The sequence below is a fragment of the Podarcis muralis genome, chromosome Z, assembly GCF_964188315.1.
Source record: "Podarcis muralis chromosome Z, rPodMur119.hap1.1, whole genome shotgun sequence".
In the NCBI taxonomy this organism is placed as follows: domain Eukaryota; kingdom Metazoa; phylum Chordata; class Lepidosauria; order Squamata; family Lacertidae; genus Podarcis; species Podarcis muralis.
This window is the reverse complement of record NC_135673.1, coordinates 23464364-23485894: the sequence shown is the minus strand read 5'-3', so window position 1 is coordinate 23485894 and position 21531 is coordinate 23464364. Positions and strand designations below refer to the sequence as shown.

At 43.5% G+C, this 21531-nt stretch overlaps 1 protein-coding gene across 12 annotated transcripts in view; it reads left to right on the top strand.

Moving 5' to 3' along the window:
- Nucleotides 1-21531, top strand: part of ARHGEF9 (Cdc42 guanine nucleotide exchange factor 9) — a 286157-nt gene that overhangs the window by 170905 nt on the left and 93721 nt on the right. The window lies entirely within an intron of this gene.

Sequence of the window (21531 nt, the reverse complement as noted above, 5' to 3'; positions counted from 1 at the left end):
TCCTCGTTTGGTGCTGTTTTTAAAGGAAGTTTTTAAAGAATCCAATGCTCTTTACAATGTTCTTACCCTTCACCTTTATTGTATTGAGGTATTTATTGTAAACGCTTCTGCGGTTCCGTTTGAGGGCCAAAAGATAGTTTATAATTTATTTATAAATATAAATACGTAAATAAAAGACTAGGCTGTATTTGCTGTTATATTTCAGGAAGAGACTAAGAGCAGGCTCTCAATGCTGATCTTTTTAAAATGACATGTTATTCATAGTACATTATTATGCCATTTGTCGCTGACCTGGAAGGCATTTCTCACTGAGCTATGCTTCTGGTAATCTTTCGGATGCTCACTGCTGAACAACAGCAAATCTAGAAATCTCTATTTTTCTGGGTTTTCTGTTGTGATAACTCTGATATATTTACATGGGCATCTTTTTGGTTCCCTGTGGAAGGCAGGTGCCTGCTGTTCAATGACTCCTTTCCTTTGGCTCCAAGTCCTTGAATGCACAATGTCCTTTGTTTTGTGGGCCACCTAACAGGCAGCTGTGAAAATGATTCTGATGGTGTCACCAAGACTTCAGGAGAGAATTTGCCTGCTGGAAAGGAATGGAAAGGAATGAGATTAAAACACACACACAACTTCTTTATGAGCAACAATAATAGGGTTATTACAATTGCATGTACTATGCAATGAGCTATCTTAGGCCCAGTATGGGGATCGGAGAGGAATTAGTTTTGGTTTGCATTTTAATACAAACTGACCTAGTTTGCACTTTGCAAACCAAGACATGAAAAACAACACAGCTGTCCTTTGAAATTTATGCATATCAGAATTTTATGATGCAATTTGTCAATTAAAACAATGTATACAAAATTGCATATATTGGGGAGATGCGTGAGCAGGCGTGTATATTAGTGGAAGTGGCATTGAAAAATGCATTAGAGGAGAAGGCTTGCAAAAATGTACATAGGCAGAATTGTGTACAAAAGTGTTTATATCAGGAGGAGTGTGCATGAAAATGCACATGAATTTTTGTTTATGATTCCCTCTTCTCCAATCATAAACAGAAGCAGAAAATGGGTAAAGTGAATTTAAGACTGGAAAAATGAGAATCTGAAATTGATAGATTCTTCCATTCCTAGCCCAGACTCCCTGCTGACTCCCTGCAAACTATGTTTTGTAAATTGGGAGCCAGCCTTGAGACCTTGCACTCTGCACTTCCTTCTTCTTTCTCTCTCTCATAAAACCCCCTTCCCTTTGCTTCTTAGTTTTAATCTCTGGTGTAACACTGCGCACTCAAGGTATCCATAGTTAATTTTAACCATGGTTTCTTCTTAATCAGATTTGGCAAACACATGCTTATATATGACTTCAGTCCGTGGTTTCTGAGTAAACCATGGTTTACTTAACCACAATATGCATTAAGTATGGTTTGACTCAGTGCTAATGTATCGCTAAACCACAGTCGACTATGGAAGGGGAAGGAGAATTCATGGTATGGAAGGCGAGAGGAGGATACATTCTTGTTAGTGAGTCTGGAGGGAGCCACATACATGCCCCTAGTTTTATTTGTACATGTTAATTTGTTTTCAGTGGGTGTAAGGTAAAGTGGGACATTGGCTTTAGGACTGAACAAGAATGCTAGATACAAAGTGGAGCTGGCTCAGGGCTCTGTTGCCACTAATGTGACATACAAATTCAAGAAATAAATCGCTTGTCACCCCAGATTTTTTAATTTCTTTTTAAGGTATGCTGCTAAACAGCTACACTTGTATTCTGAGCTACGCACACAGAAATGGTTTTGACATATCAAGTGCCCCTGCTATGTGAACAAGATTGAAGATTTGCTCCTAAGAGGATTATTTCAATAATTCTTATAGACTAGATTTTTCCATGTTAATTTTTCTGGGCTTTGTCTCATTCGGTCCCACCAATCAGTATTTATTTGCCAAGCAATATTTAGATGCCTGTGTTTTTCACAATTGTTACTGTTCTAATATGGGGGTGGTAATGATGATGAAGATGATGACGATGATGAATTATTTGATGCCTGCAATTATGCAGCTCGGACAGTCTGTGGTTCGTGCCGCACAAGCAAAGCATTTCAAGGCAGCACTCAGGGCTAAGCCCCAGAGCGTAGCCACAAATTTGCTGGGGCCACAGTGTTGCTCTGATCACAGCTGTTGCTCTGTGCTTCCTCTTCACATATCAGAAGTTTGGGGCAGCCTGAAGGATTCTTGGTTGCACACCCTTTCTCTTTCTAGGGAGCCCCTTTACCAAAGTCCGCACACAGCCTTCGCAAAAGAGAGAGATAAATAATCATTGAGCCATTAATAGCTACAGTATTGACCCTTCCCTTTGCAGTTAGCAGTGATAACTTATGAGTAAATGCAAGTTATTATTCTGTCTTCATTGCGTTGTCTGGTCCTCAAAATGCATGAGGGAAGTGGAGATTCATGCTGAATCTAGTGCCCTGATATCAGTGTAGTTTGATTCACATTGCAAGGGTTGCGGCCAGTGCTTTTTTTCCAGGGGGGATGCATGGGGACGCATACCCCTAAGCATTTTGTGAATCTAAGTTTGGCCTCATTGAGGGACAGTATTTCAATATGAGTAGGTAAATGAGAGTACCTATATATATATCTATATATATATGTATGTATGTATGTATATATGAGAAAAAAGCACCAGTTGTGGCTATCAGATGCTCTGATAGATTGGTTAAGAGTGTGGGCTGTGAGCCAGGAATTCCTTGGTTCAAGTCCTCTCCTGAGCCATGAAATTGACAAGAGGCCAGAGGCAGGCAGATGCTTTCCCCTCCCCACTTTTGCAACAAGGGGATAGTATCACCTACCTTAATGTGTTTTTGTTAGTGTTTCTGTCAGTGTCTGACAAGTTCTTTCCGGGCACTTCAGAACAGCTCTAAATCAGGAATGGGGAGTACTTTTTAAGCTGAGGGATTCATTAACCAGTAACAAGTTATTGAGTGGAGCCAGATCCAAACATGGATAGGGCTAGATAAACATCTGTACACATGCACACGCCACACACACTCTCTCTCCATTCAAACTGAAGCATATATTGAACTCTTGGTAACTCCACTAAAATTGTGCCTTCAATTTTCTCCATAGACAATTTAAAAAACCAATGTTTGTAAAAAAAGAGAGAAAGAAACAAGCTCTCCAACATTCTTTATGTGTTCTGAATGTGTAGAAGGCAAAAATAACTCACAAATTCCAGAAGAAGTATGCAAAATAAGGTGCACAGCTCAACTGCCTTACAGCTATTAAAGCCTCAACCTTCAAATGCAATTGCACCCTAAAAATTCCATTCATGCAGTTGCAAAATTCATGGACAACATTTGCATTTTTGCAAGGAACATAATTCTACCTGTCTCTGCTAAGACATTTCCCCTCTGCTTCGATTTTCTAGCAGATGAAGGAGCAGCAGTTGCTCTTTTTGCACAACATTAAAGTCCTTGCTGAACAGCTGCTGAGTGGGAGGAGACCAAGAGGGCCTGATGAAATCTGGCCGTGCAGTGGGAGTTCCCTATCCCTGGTTTAAATATAAATATTAGGTGTGAGCATTTTTGCAAGCATATTTACTTATTTACATAGCACCATCAGTGTGCATAACACTTTACCGAGTACAATAGGATAGGTCTCTGCCCTGATGAACTTGCAAGGAAAGGAATTGAATGCACACGGCAGTTATATGTGCTTAGGGTTAGCTGCAGTAGGACTTGGAACAAGGAAGTTATACCAAAGTTGGGTTTGGGGGAATGTTCTGAAGGAACACGATCAGGCAGGTGATCTGAAAGACAGTTCCAACAGAAGCAGCTTGTCATGCAAGTCAGAGCCACACTCCTCCCAACAACTGGGTCACTTCTGCTTACCCGGAGGGGGGGGGAGGTGGTGAGGATTTGTGGTGCAAATCATAGAATCATAGAACTATAGATTTGGAAGGGACCCTAAGGGTCATCTGGTCCAACCCCCTGCAATGCAGGGATCACAGCTAAAGAATCTGGCACTCTTGCCAATGCATTGCACCAGCTAGCATGCAATGCTCCTCCTCCCAGTAAACAACAGCAACCCACCTGCCAAGTAGCTTAACGTAGCAACTCTGACCTACCCAGCGAGTTGTTTCTGAGTTCCAAATGAATAGGGCAGCAAGGAAGAAAAGTCTTTGGAGGAAACAAACTTTGAAATGAGAAAATATATTGGAGGAAAATCTGCATTTGAATTAGAAAGATATTGCCCCCAATCCAACAAAGGAGAGATTTTCAAGCAGCAGGTTTTGCCACATGGTGCTGGGGTGGGATGAGATCTGCTTCTGCCTTGCAGTGCTCCTTGAAGTCCCATTGAACTGGCTGTATATCTGGGTGCACATTCTAGTCCAAATGCAGGTCACTGATTGTTGCATGTATGACTAATAGAAGCCTTGATCCATGCCACTAACTTCTGGAAACTTCTTGGCCTGTTTTTAGTGATAGTGTTGTTGTTGTTAATGGTACCCATGATTTCATACCCGCCAGGTGCTTTGAAAATGCCGGGACCGTCCCTGAAAACCCTCTAGCCACCACAGCTTCTCACAGTGTCACTGGTTTCAAATTCCCAAGGGACCTTCCCTTCAGTAAAGCATTTCAGTCTATTACCAGAAGTTCATATCTGTGTGTCCCTCAAACACATTTCTTAGATCTATGCCTCCCTCTTCCCCCACCCACTCAATAAGTCTCACTTCCGGTTGGAGGAGAGGGACGTGTAAACAGCATATAACTTTGCATTGGGGCTTGCAAGCCTCAATTATCTTGAGTCCTTTCCCTTTCCATGTGCTATTAAAAAATATTTGTGCTCCAGCTGCAAACCTTTTCAAATATGCATAAGTTTTGGTTTTTTAAAAAGAGACTGGTTACTTGTCCTTCTGCTTCTGTTTTGTGAGATGGGCAGGCAGCTGGTATGCACATTGTTTTTTTCTATGGGCAGGTCCCCCTCCCCCTGCGTGTGGTGCAAGATAAAATGTATAAATAAAAACAGGAAGGGAATTTGGTGCACCTTTTAACTTTTCATAACTCTATGCCCATGTTTCCCAAACTTGGGTCTCCAGCTATTGCTGGATTACAACTTGCATCATCTGTAGCCAGCAGCACCAGTGATCAGGGATGATAGGAACTGTAGTCCAAAAACAGCTGTAGACCCAAGTTTGGGAAACCCTGCTCAATGCTGTGAGTTCCTACCAACATCTTTGCGCGATGTGCTCCATTTGGTCAAGTCGCGGAGCAGTAGCAGCAGCAGCAAGGGGAGGAAGCAAAACACATGCCACAGCTGCATACTGATGTAGAATAGGATGTCCCTATTTTCATCTGAGGAATGTTGGAGGGTATGTGGGAAATAGTGATGGAGCATTTTAAAAAGCCTTGGTAGATCAGACCGAAAATCAGTTCTAGCCCAATGTTCTGTTTCCACATGTGGCCAGATGCCTTTGAGAAACCCACAACCAGGAAAGGAAAGATGGCCTTACCTCTTTTATATCCACTAGGTCACTGTGTACTATAGGAGAGCTACACCTGCAAATTACAAAGATTATCTGAAGCCTGCTTTACAGTAACTTGGAGCAGGACTATTAGTGTAGGTGCCACATTCTGTGGAATAGCATTCCTGTTGAGATATGACAAGTGCCCCTAACTGCAGTTTCTGGAAACAGCTGGAGACATTTCCGTTCCAAAAAGGTTTTCCTGGTATATGAATAGGTCTCTACCGTGGGTGTCTTCTGTATACAGTAGTACCTTGGGTTAAGAACTTAATTCGTTCTGGAGGTCTGTTCTTAACCTGAAACTGTTCTTAACCTGAGGTACCACTTTAGCTAATGGGGCCTGCCGCACCGCCACCACATGATTTCTGTTCTTATCCTGAAGCAAAGTTCTTAACCCGAGGTACTATTTCTGGGTTAGCGGAGTCTGTAACCTGAAGCATCTGTAACCTGAAGCACCACTGTATTGTTCTTAAAATTAACGGACATTATCTTAAAAAAAAATAATTCTAAAAATTTTAAAGAAAAGTTGCTCATCCCCTTACTCCTGACCTTTTCAGGTTTGGCATGAATGTTTGAAGCAGAATTGTGTGCTTGAATGGCTTGAAAGCCTCTTTGAAACCAAAACAAAAAAAATTCCTTCCAGTAGCACCTTAAAGACCAACTAAGTTAGTTCTTGGTATGAGCTTTCGTGTGCATGCACACTTCTTCAGATGCACACGAAAGCTCATACCAAGAACTAACTTAGTTGGTCTTTAAGGTGCTACTGGAAGGAATTTTTTTTGTTTTGACTATGGCAGACCAACACGGCTACCCATCTGTATCTTTGAAACCAGGAACTCTGCTTTGATTCACCCAGGAAGGTAGAACTGGTTGGCCCCCTCTAACACATGCATATTTTGCCATTTTTGTATATAGATGGTTTCTTGGTACAGTGGTACCTTGGTACAGAGGTACGATTTCTGGGTTAGCAGAGTCTGTAACCTGGAGTGTCTGTAACCTGAAGCGTCTGTAACCCGAGGTACCACTGTAGTTGTTAGGGGGTTTTTGTTTCATGTTTGTTGCCACTTGCTCTGGAATTTATTTTCGAATGAAAAGCAGAACACAAATTATAAATAAGGAAATAAAGCTTTTAAGAAAGTGTTTTGGGAAAGGGCAGAGCCTGTGTTGTGTGTTTGGGAGACCCTTGATGTCTCCCTTCAGAATGTGATCTCAGATAGCAGAAGCAAAAAATGTCCCCCAAGCAGACAGTACTGGGCTAGGTGGTTTGACTCGGCATAAGGTAACTTCCTATGAATCAGTGGTTATGATTCAAGGGCTGGACACATGCTTTGCATGCAGAATGTCACATCGTCAGTGGTGTAGTGCACAGAGGCGATTGCTCCGGGCGCAATGCTGCTTCTCCATGTGAACCAGGAAGCCTCCTCTCCAGACAAATCCAGTTCTTATCTCTGTGGCTGTGATCTCCTGGGTGACTCAGACGCTGTGAGGCAGTTGAATGTACATGCATGCTCCATTTTCTACCTTCTGCGTAGCCCCTGGCACTGGCAACCCATGCTATGTCACTGCACATAGTTAAAGTTGTTGTTTCTCCAGCCAAGAGGATCTTGGGTAGCAGACAGGACTTGGATGAGCCAGAGGAGATGGTTCAGGAGTAGATCAGGGCTGGGGAACTCATGGCCCTCCAGGCATTGTTGGGTTCACAACTCCCATGAACCCCAACCAGCATAGGCAGTAGTCAGAGAGGAGTTTTAAAAGACCATCAGCATCTGGTTCCCTATCTCTGGGGTAGGGCAAGCAGCAAGCAGTGGTGGGGCAAGTAGAGTAGCAGCAAGTTATACCCATAGTGTAATTTGTTAGTTCTTCAAACTATTTTTATGCTTCCCCTTAACGAAAATGATCTGATAATTAATGTCAAACAACGCAGGTGGTGCTGTGGGTTAAACCACAGAGCCTAGGACTTGCCGATCAGAAGGTCGGCAGTTCAAATCCCCGCAATGGGGAGAACTCCCGTTGCTCGGTCCCTGCTCCTGCCAACCTAGCAGTTCGATAGCACGTCAAAGTGCAAGTAGATAAATAGGTACCACTCCGGCGGGAAGGTAAACGGCATTTCCGTGCGCTGCTCTGGTTCGCCAGAAGCAGCTTAGTCATGCTGGCCACATGACCTGGAAGTGTACACCAGCTCCCTCGGCCAATAAAATGAGATGAGCGCCGCAACCCCAGAGTTGGTCACGACTCGACCTAATGGTCAGGGGTCCCCTTACTTTTACAATATATACATTTACTATGTGAGAAACATCTCAGTAACTAGTCAGTAGTGATCAAAGGCACATTTACTCTCCTGACTTTCCAACGCAGAGGGTCACTGGGACTTAACAAGAGGGAGAGGTGACAGCCACGGCGTAGCGGAGTTTAGCCCAGTGTGGTGCATGGCAACCGCTACTGGAATTGGTTCATTCCAGGCATTGTACAAACCAACTTAAGTGTATCCAAGATACTGATAGTAAAACAGATTTCATTTGCAGGGCGAGGGGGGATATGTCTTGTGCTTTATACAAAGTAATTGCTTTAGGTTGCTGCAGTCATAAAGACAGGAAAGTTGACATACGTTGATACCCTTTGTATAGTGTCTCTTGTTGATATGCTTCTCCCACCATTGGGGGGAAATGCCAAGCTCCATAGGGCAAAATTCAGAAAGAAATGCTTCTGAGCAAACCTCATTGAAATGAATAGGTGCTGCGCAAGAGTTCTTGGATTGTTCTTGCACAGTTCCCATTCAGTTCAACAGGCCTTTTGCTAGGGAACTTTTCCTCCAGATGGTCCCCTTAGGCTCCTGCATATAGTTTGTTTGCTTTTTCAGATGATAACTATTCCAAAATCTTGCATGTATGTCAATTATGAGAAGAATGCATTCATCCTTCACTTGTTTATTGGTGTCTTTTGATTGGCAGCAGACTCTCAAGAGCCCTTGTGAAATCTCCCTTTTGGTCACAACTCCATTACAGTGATCAAATAATCATACTTGACAAATAATCATACTTGTAGAATAGAAACACAGTAGTTTACTCAAATGTGGGGAACACAATACTTTATATATATTTTCTGTTTCTCTTAAAGGAATAAATGGTCATGTGAAACTGACAGATAAATGCCTTACGGATCAATCAGCAGCCGTAGTCCAAAAAATGCAATTACAAAGCTTATTTTATGTGCTATAATCATAGCTGTCAATGTTTCCCATTTTTAAAGGGAAATTCCCTTATTCCGAATAGGATCCCTCGCAAGAAAAGGGAAAAGTTGACAGCTATGGTTATAATGCACATTTGTAATCCTGGTGAATGGTGTGTTTTTTTGAAACTTGATAGGTTATATTATGAGAAAAAGATAAATAAATCTGAATAACATGTTACTATTTTGTGGAAACTGCTTATTTTAGGATGTTGTGTATTATTAGAGTTTTTATACTTACTTTGTTTTTAGACATAATTGGTCTAGTACAAACCTCATTTTCTAAAAGTTGCTTTGGTGCATTTTGTGTGTGTGTGTGTGTGTGTGTGTGTGTGAGAGAGAGAGAGAGAGAGAGAGAGAGAGGTGGGGATATTAACCCCCCCCAAGTTATTATTTTACCCTGAACATGTTTGCAGGTGATCATTGAGTATAGGCCTCCTAAAAATAACAAAGAGCATATGTTGTGTCACAGTTATTTCTATATTCTAGGGCAGGCATCTTCAACTTTTTTTTCAGACCCAAGACCCACTTTTAACTGAAATATGCATTTTGTGACCCATTTGTTTATCTTAATTTCTTAAACAGTGAAACAGTGAAACAGAGAAAAAGTGAAACTGACAAATTCCTCTCTTCCTATTCTGGAAAGGGTATGGTCTCCTCAGTTATCCAAATGATAATATCCTGTGCTTGAGGAAAGGCTGAGCTGCTTCCTTCCAATCATATTTCAATCTGCTGCAACATATCCAGGGCCTCCATCATCATTTCCTATCCTGCTGAGAATTCAACGCAGTTTATGAGCTCCTGTTGGGACAATGTTGACCAAGAGGCAATGAAAAGGAAAAAGGTTTAGAATGATTTATGGGTTGGGAACAGCAACCTTCTCCTTGGTTGAGGCAAAGGCTCTTTTTTGGCCCTTTGCCCCTGATTTTCTGGAAGGCTGTCTCCCCAGCTCCATCAGCCTCTGTGAAGCACAGGTATATCATTTCCATAGTTTTGAGCAGAGGGTTGCATTTTCTTAATGGGGAAGAGACAACTGGTAGTTAGATTATGTCCACCCCTCTTCCCATTTGGAAAAAAAGGAAGAAGAAAGAGAAGATGCTGCAACCTTGCTGGGAGGAAAAATACCGGTAGTTTTTTGGTCTTGATTTCTCTCTAGACTGTATTTGCACTAGCCTGCCATTGTGCTGGTTTCATTGACTGTTTCCCAATGGGAACAGGTAGGAGAAGAAGTGGAAGTTGGAAAGGGTGCTTTGTGGTTGCATGGAGTGGGAAAGGGAAGCTGCAGAAAGCGAATTTGTGGGGAGTGATGGCGGGGAGCTGGCAAGCAGGATGGCTGATCCCCCCCTTTAGTACACCTAAATGCATGCTGTATATCTAGAAATAGTTGTTTGTTTATTAGCTGTTGCATTTATATCCCACATTTCCTCCAAGGAGCTCAAGGTGGGGTACATAGTTCTGCCCCATAACATTTCATGCTTGCATCAACTGTGAGGTAGTTCTGGGTGAGAGACAATGACTGGCCCAGGGAGCTTCATTACTATTATGTTTTACCATAATAACCACTGCACCACACTGTCAAGTGCAAGAGTAATGACCAACCTGAGAGATGATTTGAACCAAGGAATGGGTTTCTCAAGGGTTAATCAGAACCTGTTGGTACTGAACCATTCCAGCACATTGGAACCTTGAGATTCTCTAGCCCTCCTTGAACCAGAGGTTACAGGAAGTAGCTATGTTATGCCTAAAAGTGAAGACCCATGGCTAACAACCAATAGTAGACCCACCCCCTCAGTGAATTTGTCTAATCCCCCTCCAAAGCTACCTGTGCCAGTGATCATTAGCTCACCTTGCGTTAGCAGGATCTTTCAAGCAGATTCCAAAACCTCTTTGACTGGTGGGACAAAAGAAAAACCTGTGTGTGCCATAGAAAGTGAAGCCTCTTTTTGGTCCCTTCTGACTCTCTTAAATATAATTGCCTGTCTCCAACCTAATGCAGAGTGCCTGAGATAGTGTTTAATACCACGTTTTAATAGGACAGTTTCATTATCGTCACCATCCTTAACCTGGAGGATTTTCTTTGTCTTCCCAGGCATGAAGAGAAACTTTTCTCGGCGCAACCCAACTGCCCCATGCTGTAGAGAAGGGGAGGGCAGACTTATGGCTTGAAAGATCGGTTTTTTGTTTTTTTTTACTAGAACCCAGAGATTCACCAGCATTAAAGAATTCTGAGCCCAGGAATTTGTTTTGAGTATCAGAACTGGACTGAATAGATAAAACCCACTCCATGTTTTCCCCAAGCAATATAATTTAGGAGTTCTTTCATTGCTGTCATCTCAAATAAACAGGGGACAGAAATACTTGCTAATCTACTTCAGATCACTCAGGTATCCACTAGTAGATCCCAGTCTACATTTTGCTTATCCCTGTTTAGGGATGAGCTTTCAATTTTGCTTTCTCTAAATTTCTCATTTTCCCAACATTAAGCCACACTTAAAAAAAAAAATTTTTGCCACACTTTCGTAGCAATTTGAAACTTAAAAAAACTCCTTGTGAAAATTCATCACAATTTCTCCCAGTAAACACATTTTTTTAATATGCAGTTCTGACTAGAAATCCAAATTTGGGCAAGCAATCTTTCCTAATAAAATGCAATTTTTGTATGCTATTTTCACTAATGTATGCACTTCCCCCTAATATATGCATTTTTGTATACATCGGGTGGTTGGAGAACTGCATTGCAAAATACAAAGTGTGTATTTCAGGCGATAGCTGTGTTTTGACTTTCATATTGGTTCAGAAAGTGTGAAGTGGGGAGTTTCTCATGAAAATGCAAAATACACTGAATCCCCCCACCCACGCCCTGCATTCCAACGCCTGCTATGGACCATGTGTTTGTGGCACGTGTGTGATTTTCTGACTGCATTGTCCATAGCACACAGTCTGATAAATGAAGGAAGAGCATCTTATGTAATGCCTTGAAAGGAATAACCCAATGCTGCTAAGACCAGCCTTCCTCTGCAGGCAGCCTCTGTTAGCATCAGCGAACCATTGGGGTGTGCAGTTCTGCCAACTGGCCTTGTTTTCGTCTCCTCTTCCGTCAGACATCACCTTTGTTGCATTCTGCCTTACCCCAAGCAAAAAAATGGGGGGGGGGGAGAGTGCGGGGAAGCAAGAGCGTGAAAACTTAAAGAGGGTGGCTTTTTCTGTCCTTCCCATGTTACGTGCAAGAACATGCTTCGTGTGGGTGGGTGGAGCTCAGGGGAGTGGAGTGAGAACCTCCTCCCCACTCTCTTAAAAAAAATAAATCACACAGTTTCTTCTAGAAATAAATGCAATGCCCTTTCTTCTGCCTTCCCACACACTATCGCCCACTCATCCGCCTACGTACAAAATAAATTGTAATCAACAGCTACTTTTAGGGCTGATCTGTAGCGCCTCTGTGCTCTTTCAGTGCACCGATTTTAGACTCCTTTGTCTCTCCCACCAGCTCCTGCTGGGTACACGCCTGTGATTGCTGTATATATTAATGGTAAATTAGGAACTCCATCTGAGTTTTGTTATTAATTAGCACTGAAGCTTTACAAGCCAGGTCAACAGGGTTTCACGCTGCTGTCGTTTACATACTGTGTCCGATCATTTGCAGCAGATAGGCAGTTCCCTTCTTGTTTGGGTAAGCTCTGTGGTTTGGGGGGCTCACTCCACTGACAGCGCCTGCTGAGCAATCTGTTAGTCTTTGCATAGCACCAATGCTTGGTGGATTGTGCCCTTGGGTGAGCTGTGTATATAGTAAGGGACAGTGCTTGCCAAGGAAGAAACTATGAATGGTCTAGATTTGGATGGAGTTGAGGAGGGCCGCCAATTCCTAAACGCTTGCAGACAACTGTGTTTGGCTGCTGTAGTAGTATCTTAGTGGTTTCCTAAAGCTAAAGGCGACAGAATCAGGAGGAGATCAGACATCATGTTGAAAATGAGCATTTAAGAAAGGCTGTTGAAAGACAGTAAAAATGCCATTCTAAGCAATTCTTCAAAATTGGTTCCCGAGGGTCAAGCTGAAACTACCTGCCTTTGCTTTCGTCTTCCGAAATCTGCCTTCTGTGTTCCGTGACTTTTGGCGCCTATGGCAAATAGATTTGTATCTCCCCCCGCCCCCATCATTTTTAGTGGCACCTCTCTCCTTGGTAAATCCTACTGGCCTCAGCTTCATTGGCTGTCGCTGCATTCAAGTCTGATCAGCTACGATGGCCCACATGGTTTTTGTCAGTGACATTATGGCATCACATCTAACTCAGTGGCATCACACGGACCCAGATACAAAATCATGCAGGTAGCCACAGCCTGGAAAAAAAGTTCCGAAAAGGGCATCTAAAATGATCAGGGGGCTGGAGCAATGTCCCTATAAGGAAAAGTTTCATTGTTGGGGGCTTTTTAATGATGCCCTGAAAAAGAGGCTCTCCAATAAAAGGCAGTACTTCTTCATGCAGCACCTAGTTAAACTGTGGGATTTGCTTCCCCAGGAGGCTGGGATGACCATGAGTGGTCTGCTAGTACAGGGCAGCTTCCTTTTTTCCCAGAAGAGCAAGGAGTAGAATTGTTTGCCTTCTCCCTGCACCTTATTATTTTGGCAGTGACTTGTGCAGCCCTCAATCCACTTTACTCTAAAGTAAATCAATACAAGACAGGGTGAGAACACTGAAGGTAAATAAAGAAGTGCCTTAGAGGTTTTCAGCTCTTCATCCATTTAGTTCCATGTCTTGGTCACGTCTTCTGACTTCTCTGATGTTATGGCAGGAACAAATCTATCCAGGATGGCTTAATATGTGCATTTCCTCTGTACAAATATCAGATTATAGAAAATAGTACCATGGACACACGTGGGGCATTAAACATCACTAATCTTTATTTATTTTCGTTTAAAGTACAGCTCAGCCTTTATTTCTGTGTATGTTTGTTATTTTAAAATTTCATGATTATATTTAAAAGAAAACATGTGGAACATCTTCTGTGGAATCTCTAAAAATTATATCTAGCATTCAGCTAGTCTGTAGATAAACGAGTGCAGTAAATGTTGCAGAAGTTTGATCTTGCTTTAATCATCATAAAAAGCATTATTGAATTGGGCTTCAGGTACTTTAAGGTGAAGCTCTTTGCGCATTGGCAGGCAGTGGAAACATAAGGCTACAATAAAACACACACAATTGTCCGGCCCTAAGGTCCATAGAATTACGTGGTATTTACTTAGGAGTAAACTTCCTCAGGCTGCTCTGTGTCGCTCCAGCCCTATGCATACTTATTTGGGACGAAGCCCCCATTGAACTCATCAGTGGAGAAGTTCAGTGGTAAAACATCTGTCTCAGGTCCAATCCCTGATGTCTCCAGATAGGGCAGCTTCCTATTACCATAATGGCAATCACATCTGAATGAACATGTGCAGATTGCACATTAATTAATTAATTTACAAGGCACTCTAGGCAGCATGTAGAATATTCATTTTATCCTCACAACTGTGTGAGGTAGGTTAGGCTAAGTGATAATAGCTTTGTGTGTTCAGACCCAGAAACCTCCCCCCTAAATTCACACATGACTCAAATTTTGGTTCTGGCTTTTGGCAGAATTTAGGCCACAACTTTATTGATTACAGAAAATGATTGGTTGCATAGGCCCTGGTTCGACTAGCTCCCTGCCATGCAGGTAGTGCTGACCCAGGGTTCCAGAATAGGTCAGCCAAGGGTGAACACCTGGATGAGCGGAAAGCCGGAAACAGGCTAACTCCGCCACCCAAATGTCCTTTATTATATTCCCAACAAATAAGGCGCCTTCCTGGCTTCTTAACCTCTTGCTTGGATTTTGCTTGCTCAGTGGACTTGCTCTCAAAATTCGGAGAGACATAAGTAGTCCACACATCAAGGTATTTTCGATCCCACTAAGCAGAAGGGATCCTGGCGGCACAACGTCTAAAACTCTCATCGTAGCCTATAGCTGCCACCTGACCAGCCAATGCAAAAGCCTTATGCACCAATGATTGGTAAATCCACAGGTGCAGACTTTTTTTGGGATATACTCCTGCAAATACCTGAAAGGCATCGAGCCATTTCTCAAAAGACCTCTCTACCTTAAGGGAGCTGGCCTTTCCCTTCCCTGACACCACCTGGTTGTCCTTATCTGGACATTCCTCAGGTGGACATTCCTTCATGGCTAAGCAGAGACTTGAACCCAAGTTGGCCACAGCTTGGTTTTGCAAGCTTTTTCAGGAAAATTTCTGGCCCTTGGATGAGCAGGGCTTTTTGGCCTTTATTTTCCATCATGCCATGCAGAACCAGTATTGCATAATAGCTAGAGCATGGGTAGGCAAACTAAGGCCTGGGGTCCGGATCCAGCCCAATTGCCTTCTAAATCTGGCCTGCAGGCAGTCCAGGAATCGACATGTTTTTACATGAGTAGAATGTGTGCTTTTATTTAAAATGCATCTCTGGGTTATTTGTGGGGCATAGGAATTCGTTCTTCTTCTTTTTTTCAAAATATAGTCCAGCCCCCCACAAGGTCTGAGGGACAGTGGGCTGGCCCCCTGCTGGAAAAGATTGCTGACCCCTGGGCTAGAGTGTTGTACTAGGACCTGGGAGACCAGGGTTCAAATCCCCACTCAGTCTGGAAGCTCATTGGATGAGCCTCACCTACCTCACAGGGTTATTATGAGGAGAACCATGCATGCTGCTTTGAGATTCTTTGGAGAAAAGGCAGGACACAAAGTGTAGTAAATAAGTAAATTCAACAGGTGATTTCCTCAGTACTGAGTTCACATTCAGAGTGGCCGGAGCTGTTCAATTCATACAGCTCTTAACGGCATAGGGCTTCACTGGAAAGACAAGGAGACAGGAAGAAACTCAGAATGGGCACCTCAGACTAATTCCAGTTTGTATCACTTTCTCATGTGTTCACCCATTTCCATTTGTTCCATCTCAGTTCTGCACCACACTTCTGTGGCTTTAAAAAATGTGCATGAAAACCCAAGGTTATGTTCTGTTCTGGCTTAATTTTGATCCCATGGCCGTCTTAACCATACGCGTTACTGGCGCGGGGAGCCAGGGCACCTGACCGAGAGTCCGATGCCGAGATTTGGAGTCCGGGGAAGAGCCCGTCGGAGCGCCACAGGCTGTTCTGCTACGGGTGGGCGGCTCTGCTCGAGTTTGGGGCGGGGGTGAGCAAGGCACCGAGGTGGCCAGCCAGCTCTGTCCTGTGCGCCTTTGAGGGGGAGGGCAGGGGGGGGGAGAGAGGCAGTGGTAGGACTCTAGCCTTTTAAATATGTAAAGCAGCAAAGGGCAGGACTTAGCCTGGTGCTGATTTAACAGGAGGGGGGTGGAGATGCCCAGTGGAGCATCCAGTTGGTCAGGGCGAGGGAAGGACCAGGAGAATCCCACTCTGATTGACAGGCGGTGGGGTGGGGCTTGAGCAGAATGGTGGCAGCCGTGGCTGCAGCTGCAGCGGCGGCTCTGGGCTGAGGCTTACACCCGTCTCCCTCCGCCTGGCAGCTCCGAGGTCCGCTCACAGGCTGTGGCAGGCTGCTCTGCCCAGCCGTCTGCGGCCGCTGCCTCTCACCAGTTGTGGGGTGGGGAAGGCGAGTGCTACTGCATGGAGCTGCTGCAGCCTGCAAAGAGCTTCCCCCCACCCAGATTCCTCCTACTCGGGGCTTGGATTTTTTGTGAGCTCCCTAACCCTAACCCTGTCAGTAGATCCCCCCCCCCCATTAGATGCAAGGATTTCACATTTTGAGGAAAGTGAGGAGAAGGAACAGGGAGAATGCAGCAGAAGCAGCATGCGAGGCTGCAATCTTACACCTGCTTACTTGGGAGTAAGTTCAGTTGAGCACAGTGGGGCTTACTTCTGAGTAGACATGCTTGGCATTGCACTGTCAGTTTATTAACATTACACTAGAAAAAGAAGCTGTCAATTAATAGAGTACTTTCCATCTTTTTAAGTACAGCATCTTAAAACATTTAAGATCAATGGGGCATAGATATATCTATAATAGTAGTGCCACCGTGGGAGAGAGAGTTATAGCTCCTTTCCCCTAGAATTACAGTATTGTAGAGTTGGAAGGGACCCTCTTGAGGATCATCTAGTCCAGCCTTCTGCAATGCCTAGAACCTGGCGTTGGGCTGCAAGAATGTACTGTAACTATCACATTTTCAAAATGTCTGATAGCCAAGACTACTTTTCACAGGCTGGGAATAGTGGCTCCCTCAGATTGTACCCGCTATGGAATTAGATTTGAAAAGAAAGTTTGTGTTGTGGATATGCTACTTCCATAGTTTACTTGACATGGTTCAGACTGACCAATGCATTATTTTCAGTGACAGTCTGTAGCAATGTGAAGCTGTGAAATGTGCTAGGGGCAAGCATTTTTGTTGTTGTGAATTCTATTGTTGATAACATTATCTGACCAATAGTACGCAAAATCTCTTAACTGGTCTTTGAAGCATACAGTACAGTCATACCTTATGTTACGTCTGCTTCTTGTTACGTTATTTCAGGTTATGTCCCGCGGCGACCCGGAAGTACCGGGAAGGGTTACTTCCGTGTTTCGCCACTTGCGCATGCGCAGAATCACAAAATGACGTCATGCACAGAAGTGCCGAATCGCAACCCGTGTGTGCGCAGAAGCGCCGCTGCGGGTTGAGCTCTTTTCATGTTGCGAACGGGCCTCCAGAACGGATCCTGTTCGCAACCATAGGTACCACTGTATGTGTTAATGAGATGAAAGAAAACTAACCATGGCTCCAATTGAGAAAATGTTTGATATACATTAACTTTTAGTGACTTTTTTGTGGGTTGATTCATTTTCCACATTGATCAAAAGGTCAACTCTGGGAAACGGGGGGGGGGGGGGGGGGCAGAGGGATCTTTGCACCACGGGGCTGGATATGCTTAAGACGGCCCTGTTTGTACCGCCCTGAAATCTTCAGATGAAGGGGCGTTATGCACATTTAATAAACAAACAAACAAACAAACAAACAAACAAACAAATTATGCAATGCCCTGAGCTATAAATCTTTGAAAATGTAAGTTTTATAGACTTGTAGTCCTATCCAGACTATTTGCAGGCTTGGGCACTGGAATCTTGATAAATTTTATGGTAGACAAAGACTGCAAATGGGAGATGTGATTCAAAAGTTAAACTACCACCTGTCTGGCTCTAAAACAACCTGCAGGGGCTCAGTGGGGAAGTCAGAAAATGGAAGAGCAGCTGGGTCAAGTGAGCAAGGAGCATTTCTGAGCCCCTGGAGCCCCTAGCTATTTCCCAACTTGGCTGGTCACTGGCACAGGGGCTGCGGTCCCTTGAGCTATTCCTGCACCAGACCAGACATGTAAAATGGCTACTATAACAGCATGTTAAAGGTAAAGGTACCCCTGACAGTTAGGTCCAGTCGCAGACAGCTCTGGGGTTGTGGCGCTCATCTCGCTCTATAGGCCGAGGGAGCCTGCGTTTGTCCTCAGACAGCTTCCAGGTCATGTGGCCAGCATGACTAAGCCACTTCTGGCGAACCAGAGCAGCGCACGGAAATGCCGTTTTACCTTTCCGCCAGAGCGGTACCTATTTATCTACTTGCACTTGATGTGCTTTTGAACTGCTAGGTGGGCAGAAGCTGTTAGTACTGTGTAATTTTTGACCTCCTTTATTAGTGGTGTTTGCGGGGTTTTTTTTGGGGGGAGTGACACTTTACTAGATATTCTAGCAGGTTTATACATCCAAATAATAACCATTTTTAACTTTTCCCAATTGTTAAGAATCAATGAGCTTACTAAGAATAGGACGTTGATAAACATAAATAATTGCATTTGGTAATAAATTCGTTGTAATACAGTAGTTGCTGTTCTCCCTAACCCAGACACCCAGTTTATTTTTAGCTCAGTGGTAGAGCATCTGTACTGCATGCAGAATGTCCCAGGTTCATTTCTTGGCATCTGTAGGTAGGGCTGGGAGAGAGACTGTCATAAACTCTGAAACCCTGGAGAGCTGCTGCTAAGTCAACATGAACAATATAGACAGACTGATGTTGTCATGCTGCAATAGGCTGTTTCCTATGTTCTTTTGTTAATTTTTAAAGTGGTTTTATTGTACAAGTGTTTCCAATTCAGGATTAGATTAGTTTGATTAGATTAGTTTCCTGTGGAATGTTACTCCTTAAGGTTAACAGGCTTCTTAATTCTCTTGGCATATTACATATCATTCATTCTGATTTACTGTGGTTGATTTTATAACCAGATAAATTACAGGGTTATTATAATATATTTATGAGTTGTGGAAAATATTATTCAGGGCTTGTTGGAGTTAAGGCAATGTTGCCTGTGCACTGTAAATGATTTCTGCCCATGCCTAGTCTGTAGCCCAGGTGTCTTCTTATAACAGGTGGGAACAGTATTTAAAAACTGAGATATGAAAGCTAGGAGCTAAATGGCACCTTAAACATAGGTTATGGACACAACAACGGAATATCTAGGTATGCTTTTTTAATAACTAGAATACAAAGCTGGAAATGAACGAACTGCAGCTAAAATATGTTCATTTTTTGCATGGTCTAGTCCTTCCCCTGCACCTAATGCACCTAGAACAATGCACCTAGAACAATGGGAGCTTCGAATGCTGAGTGGGAAACCTGTGGCCTCATGAAGTTATTGTACTACAGCTCCCATCTTCCATGACCATTGGCTTGGAATTGAGGTCAACAACATGAGGACCACATGTTCCCCACCCCCATCATATACATCTAGCTAAGTCATAGAGTAGACATATTGAAATCAATGGACTCGTTACTTGAGTCTGGATTTCAGTAAGCCATTTGTTGTCTGGGCAGCCCAGGACCTCCATGCACACTGTCTAGGCTTTCTTCCAGGATGGTCACTTTGATGCTGCCTCCCACACAGTGGTTTGAGATCCCCCCTCGAAATGCACTCTGTTAACAGTCTCTTATGACAGATGGGTGCCAACAACAACAACTCTGTGTATGCCTAATGTTGGCTACCACCAACTTGATCTGTGAACAGCAAGGAAGGAAGTGGATATCCCTGTCAAACACCTTTTTGATACTGGGGTTCATGATTGTGGGGAGGCTTGCAAGTACGTTCAGGCAAACACACAACCCTCTTCAGATCTTTCTGCTTAGTATACCAAAGGTGAAAGGGGGCAGGGCCTGCACACATAGCCCTGAGGGCTTCATTCAGTTAGAATTTTATAACAATCGAACAAGAAGCCATCTCCGTTGTGTACTTCTGGTTTTGAGCCATTGTCACCAATTTCTCTGTGGCAAAGAATACAGAATGGAATAGAATCTAGTGGAGGCTGGTTTATAAGGGCAAATGGGGCATTGCCCCACCAACATCAGCCTATCCTACCAGCTACAACCTGCCTGCCTTCTTACATACAAACTCTCACTGGCTCCAGTTCCACTTAGTGTTGGTCTCCCGGTTGAGACCCACTAGATCCAATTGGCAGTCAGCACTGTATCTAGCAGGGAATGGAATCTATAAGAGCAATGTACGGAAAAGAATCTTGAGGGGCTTCATGTGGAATAGAATCCACAGGGGGATTGCATCTAGAAGGGCTATATTTGCCTTCTTTCCAAGTGCTTGCTGAGAGGAACTTGCAAAAGAGTGTGTGCATTTGTGCATGTTTCTACTTTGCTCAGCATATGATATGAGCATCATGCGACTGATGCAGTGGCTCCCAGAACAGATGTTATGTTGCTTAAATGCGCAAGCATCATTGTAAGTCCTCTCTCAGCAGCCCTTTTTTAGTTCCTGAAACAGGAATATTAGCCACAGGCAAACTATAAATAGGGAGATGTAGCAAAGAGTATGAGCTGCCCATAATGTAATCCCTGACTTAATAAAATATAAAGGCGGATGGATGTAGAACAGCTTGACTTGAAAATGAAAAAAGTGTGGTGGGAGTAGGGGCAGGGGAAGACAGAACTACAAACCATAGGCATAATAATGTTTAGACCAGTCTTTTTCAACCTGGTGCCCTCCAGATGTTTTGGACTACAGCACCACTGGGGAGTTGCAGCCCAAAACATCTTTAGGGCATCTAGTTAGAGTATCCATTTTGGGGGTACTTTGGATTCTACCCCCCCTCAGAAAAAATACTCCACATAATTTTATTTAACAACTTTATCTTGAAGACAAAAAACACAAATTTCTGCACATTTTAGAATTCGCACATAGCACTAATAAGATTTAGAATGGTAATGAATGGTCAATTACTTAATTATGAGATTATTTTTGTTAAGGCTCACAGGACAACCCCCCCCCCAAAACAATGTAGTCTGATACATGTCTACTCAGGAGTAAGACCTATTGAGTTCACTGGGCCTTACTCCCAGGTAGATGTGTGCATTGGCCTTCCCCAGCCTGATGCTGTTTACATGTTTTGGACTGCAACTCCCATTAGCATAGTCATTGGTCACGGATGATGAGAGTTGTAGTCCAAAATATTTGGAGAGCACCAGGCTGCAGAAAACTAGTTTAGAAGCATGAAAGGCTCTAAGAACATTGCACAGAGAGGCGCTACAATGAAAGCACTAGTGAAACAAAGGTACTATTAATGACATAGTGCCATTCTTTTGTGCCTCATGCCTGTATGTGGCAGGAAACCATGACAAACACAGGTGATTTAGACTGTGGGATCCAGCCCAATCGCCTTCTAAATCTGGCCCATGGACGGTCCGGGAATCAGCGTGTTTTTACATGAGTAGAATGTGTCCTTTTATTTAAAATGCACCTCTGGGTTAT